The following is a 25,534-nucleotide window of genomic DNA, read 5'->3' on the forward strand; positions in this document are numbered from 1 at the left end:
TGATCTCACTTCAGCTCCCAAGGCACTGCTGGTTCCTCTTAGTCTCAGAACAATCCTCCATTCAGCCATGGCCCAAGCTACCTGTACTGCAGTCTCTTCTGCAAAGTGATCTCATCCCTCATCCCTCACCATCGGGGGAGTGTCACGACAGGGACATGCAGCTACTTTTGTGTCCTCCATGCTTTCCAGAACTATCCTGGTACTAACGATAGTTCTGGAAAGCTAATGCTGGCAGGGCATCCAGAAGGATGATCGCTTCCGAGAACCTCAAATAATAAGAAGGGTAAGAGCTGCCCTTTGACTGAACCAATATGTATCCTCATCCTGAGCAAAGCCTAGAAAGAATAGACTAGAACATACCTCTGATCACCTACTAGCCTTACCTCTGTCTTTCTCCTTCCTCATAATATACGGAAATAGAAGGGGCAGGCTCTTCCTAGACTTCCCTTTTCTGTATACCTGACACTCTCCCCAAGAACCCTCAGTCTTGGACTAATGATCTCCAGGCTTCCCTTAACCCATCTGTTGCTTTCATGGCAAAAAGGAAAAAAGAAGCCAGCTTACTGATAAAATAATCTAAACTGGGAGGCACTTCAAATATACTATACCTATTACACTGTGATCTGAATACTGTCAGCTATGTTCAGAGATTAATATTCGCCTCAGAGATTAATATTCGCCTAAGTACAAAGTATGAACCAGATCCACAGAGAGCTTCAAGTTTCTGATAAAACGGCTGATTCCTCTGCTCTGGGCAGGAGTTGTGGGGTGGGAGGCTGCACAGCACAGAAAAGTAACCTAGTCTTTTAAAAGACAGAAAATGAAAGACAATTAAGTTGAAAATATAATCATTTATTGTTTTGCCATGCAGTCAATATTACTGAAAATTTGGGGTATCTGCACTGTTTATCAAAACAAAACACACAATTGCCAAAAAATGCAATTTTAATTTATACTTAAAACCTCAGAGAAATTATAGAGAATTAAAAATTATAGTGATCTCTACCACTCTACCTAAACTTAAACCTTTACACCTCTTTCCTTAAACTCTACTTTTATTTCTGTATATTGGTTTGTCTTATGTCATGATATAAATCTTACTTTTAACATCTTTCAGCTAAAATAGACATTGCTTGTACAGAAAGATTTTTGTTTCTGCTTCCAGAATTTTAGCTTATGGAAAAATAGAAATAAATAAATTAAATTAAGTTAAATTAAAACAAAAGAGAAATGATGGCAGATAAGCAGAGCTGAAGCCTCGGGGCCACTGTGCCCCCAGCCAAAAAGCAGGCACCAATAGCTGAGAGCATAGCTCTTTTGGGATAAAAGAACTAAATGTGCCCTATATAAAATGAAAATCTGGAGTCAGGTTTACTTATTGATGCCCAGGTCCTTCTTCACTAATAAAAGGAGCTGGAAAATGCTATAGAAAGCTGCCTCAACCTACAGATTACACATAGCTGTGGGTTCAGAAAAGTGGGACACAGTCTTATAACAAGACGCTGAACAAAGCCAACCATGATCTTGGTTTGTATGTATGAATTTGCAAGATCATTAATTTAAAATACCACTAATATATTAATTTGCAAGATGACTAAATATCAAGATGGAAACAAGATCCCAGCTCACTCCTAAAGACCGGGTTCTGGATTGGAGAGCCCAGATACTGCATGAAGGCAATCACAAAATTGTTAATAAGGAAGGGATAAGCTCAGGGGAAAGGCAGAAGGGAGGGAAAGAGGAGGACAGAGAGAAGAGGAAGAAGCTACAGTGAAAACTTTTTTAAAAAAATCATCTCACAAAAACAAAAGAAAAAAAAAAATGAGGTCTAAATGGTTTTACATTTGACTCCTACCGAACACTGAAAAAACAGATAATCCCAAACTTTTTCAAACTATTATAGAAAGGGGGGAAAAAAAAAAAAAGGTAAGGTCCCCAGTGCAATTTATAAGACTAGAAAGATTTTAATGGCAAAATCAGAAAAGGGCAGTAATTCGTTTCCTATGGCTGCTGTAACAAATTACCACAAACTGGTAGTCTAAAACAACAGAAATATATTCTCTCACAGTTCTGAAGACCAGAAGTCTGAATTCAAATTCAGTATCAATGGGCCAAAATCAAGGTATCAACAGGGCCACGCTCATTCAAGAGGCTCTAGAGGAAATCAGTTCTTTGCCTCTTCTGGCAGTCAGCTTCTGATGGCTACCAGCATTCTTTGGCTTGTGGCCACGTCAATCCAATCTTCAGGGACAGTATCTTCAGATCTCTCTCTGCTACATCCTCACATCACCTTCTCTGTGTGTGTGTGTAATCCCCCTCTTATAAGGATACAAATGATTATATTAAGGACCCAGGCAGATAATCTTCCCATCTCAAGATTCTTACATAATGACATCTGCAAACATTGTTTGTTTGTTTGTTTTGCTATATAAGGTTATTCACAGGTTCAGGGATTATGGCATGGATATTTTTTTGAGGGGCCATTTTCAGCCTATCACAGACAATATAAAAGTAGAATTATAGGCCAATAGCACAAATAAAAATGGATGCATTGATCTTAAAATCAAATGCTAAATTTCATACAGCAAATATATATGATAAAGAGCAAAAAGAACCTATCATGACAAAGGGAAGACTATAACAAGAACAGTTTAATATTAGAAAATATACCAATGTAATTCACCACATTAATAGATTAAAATAGAAAAAAAGTGATCATATTGATATGGAAAAACCATTCAGCATTCATAAAATGTAAGACTCATTCATGTGAAAATAAAATCTAGCAAACAAAAAATAGAAAAGCAATGCTTAAGCCTGATAAAGGGTATCTACAAAAACTTATATCCTATTTTATACTTAAAGATGAAAAGTAAGAGCATTTCCCTTAAAGTCAGGAATGAGCTAAAGATCCCAAGTATCATCACTTCTATTCAACACTGTCCTGGAGGCACTAGCTTATTAGTAAATCTCTCACACACACGAGACAAGAAGAAGGATGAAATAAAACTGTCCTTCTCTAAACACTATATGATTGTGAATACCATTTGATTATGACACAAAAATCCAAGAAAATCTACAGACAACATATTAGAAGTAATAAGAGAGCTCCATAAGTTTCCTAGATCAAAGATGGACAAAGATAAGCAGCATTTCAGTACACCACTAATAACCAATCATAAGCATTTAATAAAAAAATTTTAAAGATACCTGTTTCAAAGAAAATTAGTATACAAGAGTCTAAAAGAAGACTTACATAAATGGAAAGATATACTCTGTTGCAATGAGAAGACCAAATACCACCAGGATGTCAGTCTCCCGAATTAAATCTATAACGTTCAGTGCAATTTTAATCAGACTCCTACCATGTTTTTCATAGAATTTATCAAGCTAATTCTGAAATGAATATGGAAGAACCAAAGATAAGAAAATCTAGATAATTCTGAAGATAAGTAACAATTTAAGGTGGACTTGCTCTACTTATTATAAAGTGACAAATTAAGACAGTGTGGTATCAGTAGAGAAGTGGTAAATAGAACATGGAGCATCCTAGAGGCTCTAGAAACAGACTCTCACATATGCCAGTGATCACATTACAAATCAGTGGAGAAAGGACGCACTATTAAATTAATATAGCCAAGACAACTGGTTGTCCATAATGGGGGAAAAAATAGATTCACACCTCACACCATATACAAAAAGCTGTTCCAAATGGATTAAACACTGAAACATGAAAGACAAAACTTCCAAACTTTTAGAACAAATGTCAAGAAGCAAAATATCTGTAACTCAAATACAAAAAGCACAAACTAAAATTTACTATATTAAAATGTTTAAACATTTTTGAATAGTAATATAATATGATAAAGTAAAAGAAGAAACCACAACCTGAGAGAGGTTTTACTGCAATGTATACAGTTTATAAAGGATATGCATTCAGAATATATGAGGAACTTCCATAGTTCAATAAGAAAAAGACAAACATCACAGCAGAATAATAGGTCAAGAAATGAATATACAGTTCCACAGAGAAACCCAACTGGACAATAAACAAATAAAAAGGAGCTTAATCTCACCAGTGAAAAATTACAAATTTTTAAAAATTAGTTACTATTTCACTCCCATTAGTTTGACAACATTTAAAAGTCTGACAATAACAAGCATTTCAGAGGAAGTAGACGAGCCAGTACTCAGAAACATTCCTCCCAGGACTGCAAAACAGTTTGGAGATCCACTGTGCAATATCTAGTGAAACTGAAAATGGCTACTTATATACTCTATGATCCAGAAATGTTACTTCTACCCTAGAGAAATTACAAGAAGACATGAACAGGGATGTTCATTGAGCACTACCTCTATTAGGAAAAAATATTAGATAACCTAAATCAGCAGATAAACTAGCATATTCATGCAGAAGAATTATATTCAGCAGTCAAATGAGTGAATTAGATTTAGATGAATCTAAATTTTGAGATAACTGTCAAAATATAGAGTTAAAGAAAGCAAGTTTCAGGAAAATATGTACAGTATGATCCATAATAACCTTGTAAAAACCTTGTAAAAAAATACTATATATGATTTAGCAGTGTTTAGGTATTAAGTTAAACTATACAAATAAAAACATGTAGAATGATAAGTATTCGAGATAACTGCTCTATATCTAAAAAAAACAAAGAAAAATACCCAAAAAATGGCAAAATGTTAAGATTTGTATAACTGCTCGGTAGTCTCTAAACTTCCCGACATGTTTGAAATATTTCAAAATGAAAAAGGGAGAACCAGTTAAGGTTAATTGGACTAGTGAAAACATTTACTGATATTCATAATCACACTAAAAGGAAATGTGTATTTACCATAAATATATTAGTTAACTGAGAACTAATTACTGAATTTTCATACAAATATAATTTTTAAAATACAATACAGCTTACTTCCAGGGTTTTGTTTTGTTTTTTATGGAGAGGTGTGAGTGAAGGAGTCAGATTACATAAAAGGTAACCAATTAGCTGTACATGTTTTGTAGTGTTCTTTTCTAGTTTTCTTTTCATCAAAGCACTTGAATCATTTTATAAACTCCCTGTTCTAAATTAAATTTTATCCAAAAAACTAGGGAAGTGGTTGTCAAAGTAAATTAGTCATTGAGGAGAATTTAATTGTACATTGATTATTATCAGAATAAGTAGCTGTTGCCTTCATAATAAATATTTGACTTTTAAATCTTATTTTAATTCAGAATTGCATTTTAAATTTAAATTTCTCTAAGTGTTTTTAAAAGAAAAGACAATTCTTAAAGCAGTAGGTATATCCAGCAATTCTAAGGGAAGTAAACATTTCTGCAGTTATTAAGTTTTCCCACTAGTCTGTGCTATAGCACTTTGTTCAATATGGACTACTGGCTTCTTTGCATATTAGCACTACCTTGTTAACCTACTTTTTTCCCTAAAAATAAATTAAATTTCAGTTAAAAATATAGTAACTTTAATAAAATTAAAAAGTGAGTTGAAAGAGTATCATTATTCTACATTATAAAATGTGATGGTATTAATTAGAATAATTATTTTCCATTGCGTGTTAACTTACTCAAAAATTCAATAGAGTACCAATGTACTATCAGTTGACAGTTTTCTTTTCCAACATATATAACTTAAAAGTTATGCTTATAAATTATAGAACTATAAAGTCATTTCAATAAATTTAAAGTAAAATTATGGCTTAAATTGGAGAAAGCAAGTTTAATTTTTCTTAAAATATAAAGCATATTCACTTAGGTTTCATTTAAAATGGAGAACAGAACATAATTTCTGAAGAGGACATCTTATAAAGGGAGAGGCCAGAACATAATTACATGAAGGTTAGAAAATGATGCTTTAACCAAATTGAAAAGAATCAGAGGTGTGAAACTAGAGGAAATAGTAACAAATCACTAACAAAACATTGGTGGTATGGAAATCACTAGAACACTCTCGGGAAAGAGAAATTTTTAAGGAAAAGGCATTAATTCAGAGAAGAAAAGTTCTTTAAAACTTTAAGATTAATGGATAAAACTATATGAGATCCTTGCAAGTAAATTTCCAGAAGCCATGCACTACTATATGGACTTCATTTTGCAAATTGTGCTTCTTGCTCCTGTAACTGCTAAAAGGCAATAACATCACTAATCATGCAGTCATCTGATCTACTTCAAAGCACAGTTCAATGTAAGGCAAGTCCAACTTGGCCCACCCAAGGGAGATTTACTATATGAAAGATAAACTGTATCACAACTCTATCACAGCACAAAATTAAAAGCACTGACTTTTATCTAGTTTCAGTGCATTTGTATTTTGATTCATCTCAAACTTAACGAAGCCAAAACTGAATTCCAGACCTTCACCCCCAAACTGCTCCATCCACAGTCTTACTCATAGCAGTTAATGGCAATTCTGCATCCTCCCAATTTGCCTCGGGCCAAAAATCTTGGAATAATCTTTTTCTCTCATACCCCACATACATTCAACTAGAAAATCTTTTTGATTCTACTTTTAAAATATATCTACAGAGATGACATCTCACCACCTTCAGCACAACCACCCTAATCTAAGTCACCACCATTGCCTGACTAAATTATTGCAATATCCTCATAACTGGTCTCCTAGATGCCACTCTTTTCTCACTCTCATTAATCTATCCCAACAAAACCATCAAAGTAAACTCTTCAAAATGCTTTAAAATGTAAGTCACGTCATGTCACTTTTTTGGTCAGAATCTTTTCATACTCCCCATTTTGCTCAGAATAAATGCCAAAGTCCTTACAGAAGGTCCTCTGCAATCCAGAGATCCAGAAGGTCCTCTGCAATCTCACTGTCTAACTTTGTGTCTCACTATTCTCATCCACTTGTTCTGCTCCAGCCACACTGACTTCCTTGCTATTCTTCCAACATGTCAAGCATGCCCCTACCACAGGACCTTTGTATTTGCTATTACCTCAATCTAAACTGCTTTTCCCCTAAATATCGGCAATGTTAGCTCGCTCATCTTTTTCAAGTTTTTCAAGTTGCTGCTCAACCGTCATTTTTCAAGACCATCCAAATTAAAATTCCATCACCCAAAATTAAGTATCTAGATTTTCATTTTCTCCAGGGCACTTACACCTTCTAATATTTATTTATCTCATTTGTTGTGTGCATCTCCTAATTAGAATATACTCCCCAGAAAGATAAGAGGTGTTTGTCTATTTTAGTTCACTGCTATATCCCAAGTACCTAGAAAACACCAAGACATGTTCAATGAATGAGTGAATTAATATATTAACGATAAGTATGTAATAGTTATACATTACTTTCTTTAAAGTCTGTTTGCCTAGCAAATTTCTATAATCCAAATACCATGGACCTCAAGAAATTGTCTTTAAGGAAAAAATAAAATAACATTTAAGAATTTCCCAAATACAAGTATTATTATGAAATATATTTTTTCTGATCAAAAGTCAAAATGCACGAAGTATTTTAAGATTATTTTACATGTATTAAAATTGCTTAAATATTTAAACGAAAGTAAAATATGTATAGCTTACCTTAGAGGTTTCCAGACTTGTTCAATCAATGTCCTACTTTTGATCTAACCCAACTGATTTCAGAATACTACTCGGTTTTTTATTGTGGGTGACAGAGAGATCACATTTAATTATGGGTGTGTGTTTGTTTGTTTGTTTTGGAGGTGATGGATATGTTTATCACCTCAATCGAGGTGATGATTTCACGGGTGTATGCATATGTTCAAAGCCATCAAATTGTATACATTAAATATGTGCAGCTTTTGTATAACAACTGTCCCGCAAAAAAGCTGTTACAAAAATTTAAAAACAAAATTGTGGGAACTGCATTGGATAAGTTGAGAATAGCAAAATGATGTACTAGACCCATGCTTCTCAAACTGTAATGTGCATTCCAATCGCCAGGGGAACTTGTAAAATGCAGATTCTGATTCCCAAGTCTGGGGGCAGAGAGGCAAGGATTCTGAATTTTTAACAACATCCCAGGGGATGCTGCTTCTCCTGGTCTGCAGACCACACTTCGCACAGACTGGACTGGGCGTCAAACTCTAGGCTCTAGCCACAACCCTGGTGCTACTACTAATAACACCACCACCACCACCACTACCACTGCCACTGCTACGCTACTAACAACAACAACAGCAACGAACAGAACTTTCTGAGTTCTCACTATCTTCTAGACACTCGTCTAATTCTTGCATATTTGTTATCTCATTTAGTCTACACCTTAGTTATGGATGAAGAAACTGAAGATTGAAAAGGTTAAGTCACATAGAAAAGGTCTTCCAGCCGATAAGTAATACAGCCAGAATTCAAACCCCAGCCGCTTATGACCTAGGACATTAGATTTTTTTGCATGAAGTCCATCCTAAGTCTCATGTTGCAGATTATTTTGGCACTCCTTGGTTCACATCCGATTTCAGCCATGCCTATGGACAGTGGTGGCAGCAAATGAACTCAAAAGAACTTCACACGCCCTGTGATAGATATAATGTTTTTTTAAAACAGAAAATAATAAGTGCTGGTGAAGATGTAGAGATATTGTAACCTTTGTACATTCATGGTACACATAAAAAATGGTACAGTCTCTGTGGAAAAGTTTGGCAGTTCTTTAAAGATTAAAAAATAGAATTACCATATGACCTAGCAATTTCATTACTAAGTAATACCCAAGATAATTGAAAATATATGTTCACATAATTTGTAAGAATATGGTCCTAACAGCATTATTCATAATATCCAAAAAGTATAAACAACCTAGATGTCCGTCAGTTGGTGAGCAAATGTACAACATATGATAAATCCATGCAATGGGATATTATTAAACCATAAAGAGGAATGAAGTACTAATTCTTACTACAGCACAGATACCTTAAAAGCATCATACTAAATGAAAGAAGCCAGACGCAAAAGGCCACATATTGCATAAATCCATTTATATACAATGTCCAGAATAGGCAAATCTATAGAGGAAAAAAAGTGGATTACTGGTTTCCTGGGTGTTGGGTGAGATGGGAGTGATTGCTAATGGACGCAGGGCTTCTTTTCAGGGTGATGAAAATGTTCTGGAATTAGGTAATGGTGACAGTTGCACAACATGTGAATATATTAAAAGCCACTTGAAAATGGTGAATGTTATGTTATATGAATTATAGCTCAATTTAAAAATTTTTAATACTTCTGCAGAAAATCTCAGGCCAAAATGGTTTTTCCTGTTTTGGGTTTCTCCACAATCAGATCCTGAGCCAAAGATTTGAATGCAAAGTAGTTTGTTTACTTGAAAAATGATACCAAGAAGTACAGTGAAAGAGTGGGGAAGTAAAACATGGAAGGAAAAAAAACCAATAAACAGTCAATTAAAGAGTACATTATTTCTGGAGGCAAATGGAGCTTAGTCTTGATGGAACCCTCTTAGAATCATCTCACTAAGAGGCAAGGAGGCTGGGGTATTTATCTACTAGCTCACTGGCACTTCTGTGCCTGTCCTTCATGTTAAGCCTATTCCTTTGGCCATAAAATGCCCTTAGGCAGAGAGATGCAGGAAGCTACTGGTATGTTGAGGAACAATTTGTAGCTGTCATCTGGGGTGGGCTGAAGGCTTATCAGAAGGTTACCTAGAGCAATTGCTGCAATTTTATAGGTGAATTCTACCACACTTTTAAAGCACCATTAATTCATATCCTATATAAATTGTTTCATAAAACTAAATTTAAAAAAGAACAAAACTCATATAACTCATTTTACGAAGCAAATGGAATTATGACATAAGACAAGAAAAGCACACACCAATTTCATTCACATATAGGTAGAGTCAAAACATAAACTAAAAATTAAATGACAAAATCCAAGACAAACAAACAAAAAAAACATGTTATATCACTATCAACCACAATTTAACCCCAGGAATGTAAGGATAGTGCAAAAGCAGAAAATCTAGTTAAGCAATCAATATAACAGATTAAAGAAGAAAAATCATATGATTATCTCAATCAATGAAGAAAAGCATTTAATAAAATTCAATACCATTTTATGGTTTAAAGTAACTTAGAAAACTAGGAATATTAAATTAACTCCTAGGAAAACTAGTATCTCTTTACCTTGAAAATCAAAGTAGGAATAAAAGGGCATTTCCTTAGGCTGGTAAAAATTGTATATCAAAAACCCTCAGCAAAGGCTACACTTAATGGAGAAGTTTTAGATCCCTCTGACCAAATAAAACTTTGCTTTCTCCCATACTTCCTTAGAGCATAAAGTAGTCTATGTTCGCAAGATAAAAGTAGGCAGAAGAATCTGAAATATCAACAAAACCATAAGACAAATAATCCAGAAATATAGATCCTTATTGTTTACAGGAGATGACAGAAATGAGGCTCCAGTTGTGTCATATTGTTAATGACCTTGTTAACTGGGTAAGTTGTAAATAAACTATACTGTAATGTGTTTTTTTGTCATGTCAATAATCTGGAGTTACCAATTCTAAGAGAAGATTTTCAAATCAACACTAGCATCACCTCAATGGAATAGAAACTGCAGATGAGCAAATTCACCTAGCAGTCTTATTATACATGAAATCATGATTTTCTTAACTTAGTTTCTCAATACAGCAGTTAAGTATTTATTATAGATAATTGACAAATAGCTTGAGAAGAAAGAAATATGTGGCTACTTCCTGTCATATATTCATAATACAAACAATATACTTGTAGATGAGATATTGATATAAATGGAGTTGTGTCAACAGCTAATGCCAATACTTGCGTATATGTGCAGAGCTTTCTTCTGTGTTCAGAGAACATTAGGGTTGCTACAGTTATACATCCATGACTAACGACGGTACTGGCTGAACAAACTTTGAAAAAAGCCATAGCAAGAATCTAATTCTGATTGCAATAATACTAAAAAATATAATTTAAGGGTAAGAAGCAACTGACATTATCATTTTTAATTGGCACTGTTCTTTATAAAAATATTTTAATTGCTAATAAAGTAGATCACACCTTATAAAGCCTGTTTGTGATATGCTACCCAACAATAAACTAATGCCATTTAATAACTTGTAATTTGTTAAAATCCATTCAGGGTTAAGAAGGGAGTTACGAGAATATATAAGAAAATGCCCTCAGATATATACCCCTTCTGGGAAAGTGACTCCAAACTGTGAAAGAATGCACTGCTCCAGAAAGACCATAAGAGAGACTGCTCTTGATACATTATTGTAAAACAACAGCATGAAACCACCTCTCTTGCTACACATCCTTTATTTGCAAAACATTCAAAACTTAAAGAAAGCTGTTAATGTTAGAAGAAGAATACTCAAGGTATTAGAAATTTACAAGTAGAAATCAAGACTGACTTTGGAAAACTTTTACAAATTAATATTGCTCACAGTTAAAACTAGAAGGTCCTATATGACCAAAAAAAAAAAAGTTATTATTCTGCTCCACAAGTGAATAGCTAAAAAGATGATAGCTGGTAAGTCCATCAGCACAATTTTATTAAAGCATTATAGATACCGCCATACTTTGTAGAGGTCATAAAATTTCAGGAGGCATTGTTCAGCAAGCAGATTGTGACAATAACTGTGGTAGATAGAAGATGTTACTTACACATTGATTAATATATAGATGTTTCCAATCATTCCCAGTTTTACTAAAAACAACATAACTGATGAAATTATAACACACAGCGACTTGCCCAGGAATCAACTGGTGACGAGATTTCAAAACTGTGAATACCAATATTCAGGTTGTTTGGGGCTTTGTTGGCAATGTAGGATCTCCGTGAATGGAGGTGATTCAGTGAGTAATCCCAAGAAATAGCATTATGGATAATACCTGTAACTTTAAACCCTTCATTGAGAACATTTCTATTCATAAAGAAACTGTCCGCCAAAAGTTGAGTCCCTATTTCAGTATCAGATGCTATTATTAAAATGGGAAATATTATTACTGTAATATTAATATATAACATTCCATTTTTTTTCAAGTGACACGAGTAAATGTGGTCTACTCATAAACAGCTTTTGTCACATTTAAGAAATCACATTAAGATTATTCAAGAATATTAACTTTTTTTAATTGAAAAATAAAGTGAGATTTTTCAGAAAATTTCATTTGCCTAATCGGTTTGATGACAAGGACTAGCTTTACCTAGTAGCTCATATGTTACATATTTTCCATAAACTAAGCTAAATATGCAGTTCTAAGATATTTATACAAATAATTTAAAGCAAAGGCAAAATAAATTTATCACTGTAAATTGTAATTGGTAGGTACTAAAATTAACATTTTCCAAATCATTTTTAGTATACTGGTTTAAACAAGATGCCTCTAAGTGAAAAAGTAATAAGAATAAATAGTCATTAATAAGTTTTGGTAAAGCCTTTTTGGTATAACTCCCAGAAACTGACAGACTGAATCACTAACTGGGTAACAAATCATTTTGCAAGCCTGGTGTTTTCAACTCCTTGCTTTGAACAAACTGAAGAAAAACCTAAATGAATGGTCAGCTCTTATATAACTCAAAATAACTTTTGATGGTAGATAGCTAGATTTTTTGTCAGATAATTTGGAAAGAGTTCCAAGAATTGAATGAATCATTATAACTAAACCTCTATTCACATTAATGTGAACAAATTTCTAGTCATGTACTCTAGTTGTCAATGTGAACAAATTTCTTCAGTACTTGCATCTATAAAAATAAATAAAAATTGGATTGATGCTGCATTCTGTCTCAGTCTGTAATAAGTGATATTCACATATGGATTTATGAACAAAGTTTAAAAGAAAACCAGTTCCATCCATTTCATTAAGAAATAAATTTCTAGTAAATTTTATTTCTTATATTTAATAATTTTTAATCAAACTTTATATTAATGTTATTTTAACCAATTGTGAATTAATAATAGACTAAATAAGTGGTCAGCTGATATATAACTTAAAATAATTTTTATGACAGTTTATTATTATATTTACTATTGGTAATTATCATAAACTCAATCCATTAGAAATTTTTCAAAACTTTAAGCCTTATGGTCACTGAAATGTTTTAAATATTTAATTTACTATATATTTTTTATTGGAACAAAGTATAAAAAGGTGATTTTTTTTAAAGATTTCTAGTGAAAAATATATGGGGATAAAATATTGTGAGGGAAGTGGAATGTAAATACATTTTCAAGGAAAAACAAGGAAGGAAAACTTTCAGTTGTTAAAAATGACTTTGTTCATTGATTTTTTAAGACTAATGGAAGCTGTCAAACTGATACATGATTTTGAAAATATTTTTAAAGAAGCTATAACTGTTTTACTATGATGTGTCGGTATTAGTAATATGCTAGAAATTATACTCTGCAACCATTTAAACATGCAATGAAAATGTTAGATGTCTTCTTAAAAAATATGTGATGAGGTAAAAAGTTTTAAAAAATTAACTTGGGGACTTGATATAAACACATTTCAAGATCAATGTCTGAACGACAATCTCAGCTACTGCTTATAATATTCAGCCTCCTCCACTCCCAAACTTCAGACTAATCAAGTTCTCCAATCCATAGTTATCTTATATTGAGCTAAAGTACACAATATTTTCTGAGCAGAGTCCTGTAGACTGTAGGTGACCATCCTCTACAACAAGCCCTTATGACCCAGGCCTTGCCTATTGAGGTCTTCCTTCCCTTCCCCACCAGCTGGCTGCTAAGAAGCCAGCAGGAATCTAGGTTTAGTCAGCATGGCTTATGCAATAATACCCACTAAGGTTCTATTTAATCATCATTTATAAAATTGTTTCTACAAGAAAATATCAATACATTTTGAGTTCCAACTTGGTATGTAAAGAATATATATTCTTCCCTTCACTGCCCCATAATCCGAATAGTAGTGATTATTACGAAGAGATGAAAAGCTACATATTCCTGAACATGTAAACTGTTCATGTAAACATATTCCTGAACATGTAAAGAGAATGTAAACTTGACATTTTTGACCAAAAAAAAAAAAAAAAACAGTATCTAACTCAATCATTTCCCAGCCATTCTGAGTTAAGGTACAAAGAGCAAATAGGCTCTCCAGGCCAGGAACAAAGTTCATATTTATGAATCATTTCTTGCTTAAAGGTTTCATCCACAGGCTCTCTGTATACAATTTTATTCTTCATACATATTCTATCTTTGGAAATCTAGGATTCATGACATACTGATTTCTGAGTGTATTAATACTGAAAGAAAGGCAGTGCTTCAAGTTTTAAAAGGTATCTTTAGAGTCAGATAAATCAGTGATGTCTAATCTTGACTATGCATTAGAATCATCTGAGAAATATCATAAAAATAAACATCCTGGGGCTCACCCTTAGCTAGTCTAATTTGGTCAGTCCAGTGTGTGTGGAAATGTGTAATTTTTTTTAAAGCTTCCCAAGATAATTCTGATAAAACCAATCAAAGGATAAGCATTAGGGAACTCCTGAGATAAATATTCCTAGATCTGACACTTGTCTTAGTTGGGGAACTCTGGGTAAATTACTTAATCCATTTGAGGCTCTGTCTTCTAGATTTTTTTAAAAATGCAGATAATTGAGCTCATGAAAGAGAAAGACTGTGTCTTATCCAGTTGTATAATCCCTGGGCACAGTATCTGGTCATTAGTAGCTTCTAAATAAGTGTTGTTGATATATTGCATATTTAGGAATCCTTAAATGCAAGAAAATTCAATCTACTCTTTCTATTAAGGAATATCTACATACCGTTTGGGAATTTAAAATTCATGGAATATATTTTAAATACATAGCAAAAAGTTCTCAATTAAAAAAATTTGTTTCTCTGATGCTCACCTGTCAATGCTTATCAACTGCACACGAGTACAGCAACCATGTGTGTATTAATATAAGCAAAAAGGCTGTGGTAGTATTGACTACAACAGCTACAGTATTTAGGAACTCTAAGAATGGAAATAAATCTTTCATTTTTAATGAAAACCACTCAAAAATGATTCAATATATGTAATTTTCCTTTAGAGATAGTTTTTCAAGACTATACTTTCTTATCTTTTCAGAGGTACACGTGGTATGCAATTTGAAAAAGTAGATTTGGTATTAATACTATTTTTAATATAATATAGAATACACTTAAATTTTCATTTTTTATCAATAATTCTAAATTGCCTCTACTAAGCAAGAATTTGTTGCCATAAAAAGACATAAAAAATCAAATTGCATCCATATGAAATGAATTTTGGTGGTGATGTTTAATGCAGAGATGAAGTGACAAGTTTATGGATAAACCAGAAAATAACATAGCTTCTTCACATCACCTTTCATTCTTGACATATCCCAGTCCTAAGAAAAGTCTCAAGCTCAAGTGAGGCCAGGCTTTCACCCCAAGAGTTGGCTATCTATTAGGCATGATGAGTCAGTTATGTATTTATTCTGTTTCTTAACTGTATGAGATGACTTTAATTACGTTTGAGTTAAGATAAGGATGAAAACATTAAACCTCTTTCCCTCACAGCTCCTACAGAGCACAATAATTTATAAAAAAGTAAGTATATACAAAGAAAAATAAGAAATTGAGGAATTAAAATGTTTTCCATAGAAGTAAAGAAAATTCTTTCTCTCAGCTTCTTCCTTTCTATTAATTTTAAAACAGTATTAGGGAAGAGGAAGAATATCTTTTAATTATACAGGAGGAACAACAATCATACACAATCACTACCTAAAAAGGGGGGAAAAGGAAAAAAGCTCTTGCCCATTTCATTCACTCTACAGGCACTGACTAAGCACCCAGGACTAATACCCAGCCAGTATATGAAAGTATGGAATAATAGCCATTGTCTATTCTGACTAGTCAGTTATATATTCTGATTGGTTCGTGTCAAAGGACCTGATGATTGTAAAATAATTTGAATATCAACTGTGTAAGTATCTCCTATCTCTTAGTAATTGTATTAAATGCTTAGGATAAGGAAATTAACAAAATTCAATATTTGCCCTCAGGAAAACAACAGGCGAGATATATAGGTAAATGAATAAATTAGAGAACAACCTGATAAGGACGGTAATAACATTCAGAAGACTCTGAGTAAGGACTGATAAATCCTATTAGGGTTTAAGAAAGAAGAAATATCTAGGCCGGATTTGGAAGAATCTGTGTGAGTTTGTTAAATGGACAAAATAGAGAAGGAGACTCTAGACAGAGAAAATAATGTGTAAAAAGGAACAGAAACATTAAAGAGATTTGTGTCTCTTTAAAAAGAGAGAAAACTCAAATTATTAAAATCATAAATGAAACAAGGGACGTTACTGATTCTACAGAAATAAAAATGATTATGAGAGAGTAAAACGAATAATTGTATGCCAACAAATTGGAAAACCTAGATAAAATAGACAAATCCTGAAAAATATACCTAACAAAACAAAGAAATCACAAAGAAACATAAAATCTGAATAGACCTATAACTAGTAAGGAGATTGTATCAGTAATCAAAAATATCACAACAAATAAAAGGCCTGGAGCAGATGGCTTCAATACTGAATTCTATCAAATATTTTAAAAACTAATACCAATTCTTTTCAAACTTTTCTAAAAAACTAAAGAGGAGGGAACACTTTCTAACACACTTTATAAAGCCAGCATTACCCTGATACCAAAGACATTATAAGAAACCTACAGACCAATATCTCTTATGAACATTGATGAAAATATCCTGAACAATACACTAGCAAACTGAATTTAGCTGCGTTTTAAAACAATTATACACTATAATTAAATGGAGTTTATTCCTGGAATGTAAGGATGGTGCAGCATGTGAAAATCAATCAGTGTAATACACCACATTAGCATAATGAAGGAAAAAACAAACATGATCATCTCAAATGATGCAGAAAAAACATCTGGCAAAACGTTGAGACCCTTTCTTGATAAAAAACACTCAGCAAACAAGGGACAGAAAGAAACTACCTCAACATAATAAAAGTCATATGTGAAAAACCCACAGTGAACATCATACTCAATGGTGCAAAACTGAAGGCTTTTCCTATGAGATCAGGAACAAGACAAGAATGTTCACTTTCATCACTTCTATTCAACATAGTACTGGAAGTACTATCCAGAGCAATTAGGCAAGAAAGAGAAATAAAAGGAAACCAAATTGGAAATGAAGTAAAACTACCTCTGTTCACAGATGATGTGATCTTTGATGTAGAAAACCCTAAAGATTCCATGAAAAGAAACTCTTAGAACTAATGATTTCAGCAAAGTAGCAGGATACAAAGTCAACACACAAAAATCAGTTGCATTTCTATGCATTAACAATGAACAATTTGAAAAGAAAATTACAAAAACAACTCCATTTATAATGTTTTTTATCCAAAAAAATATTTTTATTATTAGGAATTAACCAATGACATGAAAGCCTTGCACAATGAAAACTACAGAACATTGTGGAAAAAATTAAAAACATAAATAAATGGAACATATCCCATGTTCATGTATTGAAAGACTTAATATTATTAAGATGTCAAACTTCAAAAACTATAGAAGAACGTTTCCTAAACTCATTCTTTAAGGCCACCAATACCATGATACCAAAGCCAGACGAAGAAAAGAAAACTACAGATAAAAATCCCAATACTTAGGACACCTTCAAGATGGCGGAGAAGTAAGACATGGAGATCACCTTCCTCCTCACAAATACATCTACACGTGGAACAACTCCTACAGAACGCTGGGAGAAGACCTCAGACTTCCCAAAAGGCAAGAAACTCCCCATGTACCTGGGTAGGGCAAAAGAAAAAAGAAAAAACAGAGACAAAAGAATAGGGACAGGACCTGCACCTCTGGGAGGGAGCTGTGAAGGAGGAAAACTTTCCACACACTAGGAAGCCCCTTCACTGGCAGGGATGGGGGTTGTGGAGCTTCAGAGCCACGGAGGAGAGCGCAGCAACACGGGTGCAGAAGGCAAAGTGGAGAGATTCCTGCACAGAGGATCAGTGCCGACCAGCACTCACCAGCCTGAGACGCTTGTCTGCTCACCTGCTGAGGCGGGTGGGGGCTGGGAGCTAAAGCTCGGGCTTCAGAGGTCAGACCCCAGGGAGAGGACTGAGGTTGGCTGTGTGAGGACAGCCTGAAGGGGGCTAGTGCGCCACAGCTAGCCAGGAGGGAGACAAGGAAAAAGTCTGGACCTGCCAGAGAGGCAACAGACCATTGTTTCGCGGTGCGTGAGGAGAAGGGCTTCCTGCTCTGTGTGCCACAGATGGCAAAGCACCGCCTAAGCAAACTCCAGAGACAGGTGCGAGCCGCGGCTGTCATCTCGGACCCCAGGGACCGCTAACGCTGCCACCGTTGCCACAAAGAATCCTCTGTACAAGCACAGGTCACTACCCACACGCCCCCAGGAGCCTGTGCAGCATGCCACTGCCAGGGTCCCGTGGTCCACGGACAACTTCCCCAGGAGAACACACAGCACGCCTGAGGCTGTTGCAATGTCACACTGACCTCTGCCGCCACAGGCTCGCTCCCCATTCCAATTGTGACTACCGTACCCCTCCCTCTCCCTGGCCTGAGTGAGCAAGAGAGCCCTAATCAGCCTCTGCTTTAACCCCCACCTGTCTGGGTGGGGAACAGATGCCTGAGGGTGGCCAACAGGCAGAGGCGGGGCCAAAACCAAACCTGAACCCCAGGAGCTGTGCCAACAAAGAAGAGAAAGGGAAATTTCTCTGTGCAGCCACAGGAGTAGCGAATTAAATCCCTGCAATCAACTTGATAAACACTGCATCTGTGGAATACCTGAATTGATAATGAATATTCCCAAAATTGAGGCGAGACTTTGGGAGCAACTGTAGACTTGGGGTTTGCTTTCTGCGTCTGATTTGTTTTTGGTTTTATGTTTATCTTAGCTTAGTTTTTAGTGCTTCTTATCATTGGTGGATTTGTTTATTGGTTTGGGTGCTCTTCTTCCTTTTTTCTTCCTTTTTTCTTCCTTTTTTCTCTTCCTGTGAGTGCGTGTATGTATGTTTCTTTGGGTGATTTTGCCTTTTCAGGTTTGCTTTTACCATATGTCCTAGGGGTCTGCCTCTTCTTTTCCTCGTTTTCGATTTTTTGTTTCTTTCTTTCTTTTTATGAGTGTGTGTGTGTGTATGTTTCTTTGTGTGATTTTGTCTGTTTAGTTTTGCTTTTACCACTTACTTAGGGGTTCTATCTGTTTGTTTATTGTTTGTTTGTTTGTTTCTTCCTTTTCTTCCAAGCCGCGGGGCTGGCAGGGTCTTGGTGCTCCAGCCAGGTGTCAGGCCTGAGCCTCCGAGGTGGGAGAGCCAAGTACAGGACATTGGACCACCAGAGTCCTCCCAGCCCCACATAATATCAATCAGCGAGAGCTCTCCCAGAGATCTCCATCTCAACACTAAGACCCAGCTCCACCCAATGGCCAGCAAGCTTCAGTGCTGGATGCCCTATGCGAAACAAATAGCAAGACAGGAACACAACCCCACCCATTACAAGAGAGGCTGCCTAAAGTCATACTAAGTTCACAGACACTGAAAAACACACCACTGGACGCAGCCCTGCCCACTAGAAGGACAAGATCCAGCCCCATACACCAGAACACAGGCACCAATCCCCGCAACCAGGAAGCCTACACAAGCCACTGAACCAACCTCACCCACTGGGGGCAGACACCAAAAATAACAGGAACTATGAACCTGCAGCCTGAGAAAACGAGACCCCAAACACAGTAAGTTAAACAAAATGAGAAGACAGAGAAATACGTGACAGATGAAGAAGCAAGGTAAAAACCCACCAGACCAAACAAATGAAGACGAAAAAGGCAGTCTACCTGAAAAAGAATTCAGAGTGGGCTTCCCTGGTGGCGCAGAATTTAAGAATCCCCCTGCCAATGCAGGGGACATGGGTTCAAGCCCTGGTCTGGAAAGATCCCACATGCCACAGAGCAACTAAGCCCGTGTGCCACAACTACTAAGGCTGCGCTCTAGAGTCCGTGAGCCACAACTACTGAGCTCACGTGCCACAACTACTGAAGCCCACAGGCCTAGAGCCTGTGCTCTGCAACAAGAGAAGCCACCGCAATGAGAAGCCCATGCACTGCAATGAAGAGTAGCCCCTGCTCGCCGCAACTAGAGAAAAGCCCTCGTGCAGCAATGAACACCCAATGCAGCCATAAAAATAAATAAATAAACTTTTAAAAAAAGAATTCAGAGTAATGATAGTAAAGATGATCCAAAATCTCAGAAACAGAATGGAGAAAATGCAAGAAACATTTAACAAGGACCTAGAAGAAATAAAGAGCAAACAAACAATGATGAACAACACAATAAATGAAATTAAAAATACTCTAGAAGGAATCAATAGCAGAAAAACTGAGGCAGAAGAACGAATAAGTGACCTGGAAGACAGAATAGTGGAAAAAACTGCCACAGAGCAGAATAAAGAAAAAAGAATAAAAAGAATTGAGGACAGTCTCAGAGACCTCTGGGACAATATTATACCCACCAACATTTGAATTATACAGGTCCCAGAAGAAGAAGGAAAAAAATAAAGGGTCTGAGAAAACGTTTGAAGAGATTATGGTCAAAAACTTCCCTAACATGGGAAAGGAAATAGTCAATCAAGTCCAGAAAGTGCAGAGAGTCCCATACAGGATAAATCCAAGGAGAAACATTCCAAGACACATATTAATCAAACTATCAAAAATTAAATACAAAGACAATATATTAAAAGCAGCAAGAGGAAAACAACAAATAACATAAAAGGGAATCCCCGTAAGGTTAACAGCTGATATTTCAGCAGAAACTCTGCAAGCCAGAAGGAAGTGGCAGGACATATTTAAAGTGATGAAAGGGGAAAATCTTCAAACAAGATTACTCTACCCAGCAAAGATCTCATTCAGATTTAAGGGAGAAATTAAAACCTTTACAGACAAGCAAAAGCTAAGAGAATTCAGCACCACCAAACCAGCTTTAAAACAAATGCTAAAGGAACTTCTCTAGGCAAGAAACACAAGAGAAGGAAAACACCTACAATGACAAACACAAAACAATTAAGAAAATGGTAATAGGAACATACATATCGGCAATTACCTTAAATGTAAATGGATTAAATGCTCCAACCAAAAGACACGGACTGGCTGAATGGATACAAAAACAGGACCCATATATATGCTGTCTACAATAGACCCACTTCAGACCTAGGGACACATACAGACTGAAAGTGGGGGGATGGAAAAAGATATTCCATGGAAATGGAAATCAAAAGAAAGCTGGAGTAGCAATACTCATATCAAACAAAATAGACTTTAAAATAAAGACTATTACAAGAGACAAAGAAGGACACTACATAATGATCAGGGGATCAATCCAAGAAGAAGATATAACAATTGTCATTATTTATGCACCCAACATAGGAGCACCTTAATACATAAAGCAAATGCTAACAGCCATAAAAGGGGAAATTGACAGTAACACAAGAATAGTAGGGGATTTTAACACCCCACTTTCACCAATGGACAGATCATCCAAAATGAAAGTAAATAAGGAAACACAAGCTTTGAATGACACAATAGACTAAGATAGACTTAATTGATATTAATAGGACATTCCATTCAAAAACAACAGACTACACTTTCTTCTCAAGTGCACATGGAACATTCTCCAGGACAGATCATACCTTGGGTCACAAATCAAGCCTCAGTAAATTTAAGAAAATTGAAATCATATCAAGTATCTTTTCTGACAACAATGCTATGAGATTAGATATCAATTACAGGAAAAAACTGTAAAAACTTCAAACACATGGAGGCTAAACAATACGCTACTAAATAACCAAGAGATCACTGAAGAAATCAAAGAGGAAATCAAAAAATATCTAAAAACAAATGACAATGAAAACATGATGACCCAAAACCTACGGGATGCAGCAAAGCAGTTCTAAGAGGGAAGTTTATAGCAATACAATCCTACCTCAAGAAACAAGAAACATCTCAAATAAACAACCTAACCTTACACCGGAAACAATTAGAGAAAAAAGAACAAAAAAACCCCAAAGTTAGCAGAGGAAAGAAATAATAAAGATCATATCAGAAAAAAATGAAAAAGAAATGAAGGGAACAATAGCAAAGATCAATAAAACTAAAAGCTGGTTCTTTGAGAAGATAAACAAAATTGATAAACCATTAGCCAGACTCATCAAGAAAAAAAAGGTGAAGACTCAAATCAACAGATTTAAAAATGAAAAAGGAGAAGTAACACTTGACACTACAGAAATACAAAGGATCATGAGAGATTACTACAAGCAACTATACACCAATAAAATGGACAACCTGGAAGAAATGGACAAATTCTTAGAAAAGCACAACCTTCCAAGACTGAACCAGGAAGAAATAGAAAATATAAACAGACCAATCACAAGCACTGAAATTGAGATTGTGATTAAAAATCTTCCAACTAACAAAAGGCCAGGACCAGATGGCTTCATAGGCAAATTTTATCAAATATTTAGAGAAGAGCTAACACCTATCCTTCTCAAACGCTTCCAAAATACAGCAGAGGGAGGAACACTCCCAAACTCATTCTACGAGGCCACCATCACCCTGATACCAAAACCAGACAAAGATGTCACAAGAAAAGAAAACTACAGACCAATATCTCTGATGAACATAGATGCAAAAATCCTCAGCAAAACACTAGCAAACAGAATCTAACAGTACATTAAAGGATCATACACCATGATCAAGTGGGGCTTATCCCAGGAATGCAAGGATTCTTCAGTATACGCAAATCAATCAATATGATACACCATATTAACAAACTGAAGAAGAAAATCTATATGATCATCTCAATAGATGCAGAAAAAGCTTTTGACGAATTTCAACACCAAGTTATGATAAAAACTCTCCAGAAAGTGGGCATAGAGGGAACCTACCTCAACATAATAAAGGCCATATATGACAAACCCACAGCCAACATCGTTCTCAATGGTGAAAAACTGAAACCATTTCCTCTAAGATCAGGAACAAGACAAGGTTGCCCACTCTCACCACCACCATTCAACATAGTTTTGGAAGTTTTAGCCACGGCTTTCAGAGAAGAAAAAGAAATAAAAGGAATCCAAAGTGGAAAAGAAGAAGTAAAACTGTCACTGTTTGCAGATGACATGATACTATACATAGAGAATCCCACAGATGCTACCAGAAAACAACTAGAGCTAATCAATGAATTTGGTAAAGTAGCAGGATACAAAATTAATGCACAGAAATCTCTTGCACTCCTATACACTAACAACGAAAAATCTGAAAGAGAAATTAAGGAAACACTCCCATTTACCACTGCAACAAAAAGAATAAAATACCTAGGTATAAACCTACCTAAGGAGACAAAAGACCTGTATGCAGAAAACTATAAGACACTGATGAAAGAAACTGAAGAGTATACAAAAAGATGGAAAGATATACCATGTTCTTGGAATGGAAGGATCAACATTGTGAAAATGACTATACTACCCAAAGCAATCTGCAGATTCAGTGCAATCCCTATCAAACTACCAAGGGCATTTTTCACAGAACTAGAACAAAAAAATTTTACAATTTGTATGGAAACACAAGAGACCCCGAATAGCCAAAGCAATCTTGAGAAAGAAAAACGGAGCTGGAGGAATCAGGCTCCTGGACTTCAGACTATACAACAAAGGCATAGTAGTCAAGACAGTATGGCACAAAAACATAAATATAGATCAACAGAACAGGACAGAAAGCCCAGAGATAAACCCCACACATATGGTCACCTTATCTTTGACTAAGGAGGCAAGAATATACAATGGAGAAAAGACAGCCTCTTCAATAAGTGGTGCTGGGAAAACTGGACAGCTACATGTAAGAGAATGAAATTAGAACACTTTCTAAAACGATACACAAAAATAAACTCAAAATGGATTAAAGACCTAAATGTAAAGCCAGACACTATAAAACTCTTAGAGGAAAACATAGGCAGAACACTCTATGACATAAATCACAACAAGATCCATTTTGACCCACCTCCTAAAGAAATGGAAATAAAAACAAAAATAAACAAACGGTACCTAATGAAACTTAAAAGCTTTTGCACAGCAAAGGAAACCATAAACAAGATGAAAAGACAACCCACAGTATGAGAGAAAATATTTGCCAATGAAGCAACTGACAAAGGATCAATCTCCAAAATACACAAGCAGCTCATGCAGCTCAATTTCAAAAAAACAAACACCCAACCTAAAAATGGGCAGAAGACCTACATAGACATTTCTCCAAAGAAGATATAGATTGCCAACAAACACATGAAAGGATGGTCAACAACACTAATCATTAGAGAAATGCAAATCAAAACTACAATGAGGTATCACCTTACACGGGTCAGCATGGCCATCATCAAAAAATCTACAAACAATAAATGCCAGAGAGGGTGTGGAGTAAAGGGAACCCTCTTGCACTGTCAGTGGGAATGTAAATTGATACAGCCACTATGGAGAACAGTATGGAGGTTCCTTTAAAAACTAAAAATAGAATTACCATACGACCCAGCAATCCCACTACTGGGCATATACCCTGAGAAAACCATAATTCAAAAAGAGACATGTACCACAACGTTCACTGCAGCACTATTTACAACAGCCAGGACATGGAAGCAACCTAAGTGTCCATCGACAGATGAATAGATAAAGAAGATGTGGCACATTATACAATGGAATATTACTGAGCCATAAAAAAGAAACAAAATTGAGTTATTTGTAGTGAGGTAGATGGACCTAGAGTCTGCCATACAGAGTGAAGTAAGTCAGAAAGAGAAAAACAAATACCATATGCTAACACATATATATGAAATCTAAAAAAAAAAAAAAAAAAAGTCTGATGAACCTAGGGGTAGGATAGGAATAAAGATGCAGATGTAGAGAATGGACTTGAGGACACAGGTGAGGGGGGGAAGGGAAGCAGGGACAAAGTGAGAGAGTGGCACTGACATATATATACTTCCAAATGTAAAACAGATAGCTAGTGGGAAGCAGCTGCATAACACAGGGAGATCAGCTCGGTGCTTTGTGACCACCTAGAGGGGTGGGATAGGGAGGGTGGGAGCGAGGCACAAGAGGGAGGGGATATGGGGATATATGTATACATATAGCTGATTCACTTTGTTAGACAGCAGAAACTAACACAACATTGTAAAGCAATTATACTCCAATAAAGATGTTAATTTTAAAAATCCCAATACTACCCAAAGAGATCTACAGAGTCAATGCAATTTCTAACAATATCCTGATGACATTTTTTGCAGAAATACAAAAACCCTTCCTATCATTTATACGGAATCTCAAGGGACCCTAAATAGCCAGAACAATCTTGAAAAAAAACTAAATTGGAGGACTCATACTTCCTGATTTCAGGAATTACTACAAAGCACAATATGTAGTCAAACAGTACAATACTGGCATAAAGACAGACATGGACAAATGGAATAGAAGAGAGAGCTCAGAAA

General features: G+C 35.4%; 1 protein-coding gene and 1 long non-coding RNA gene across 16 annotated transcripts in view; both read right to left on the bottom strand.

The window, feature by feature from the left end:
* The window catches only part of RIMS2 (regulating synaptic membrane exocytosis 2), a 590,702-nt gene that overhangs the window by 391,738 nt on the left and 173,430 nt on the right, over positions 1–25,534 (bottom strand). The window lies entirely within an intron of this gene.
* Positions 443–18,135, bottom strand: LOC309615213. Its single transcript, XR_014236636.1, has 2 exons — positions 11,181–18,135; positions 443–11,149 (listed from the first exon to the last, which is right to left on the bottom strand). It is a non-coding gene; the product is annotated as an uncharacterized lncRNA (long non-coding RNA).

This window comes from Balaenoptera borealis, assembly GCF_965194805.1.
Source record: "Balaenoptera borealis genome assembly, chromosome: 17".
NCBI lineage: Eukaryota > Metazoa > Chordata > Mammalia > Artiodactyla > Balaenopteridae > Balaenoptera > Balaenoptera borealis.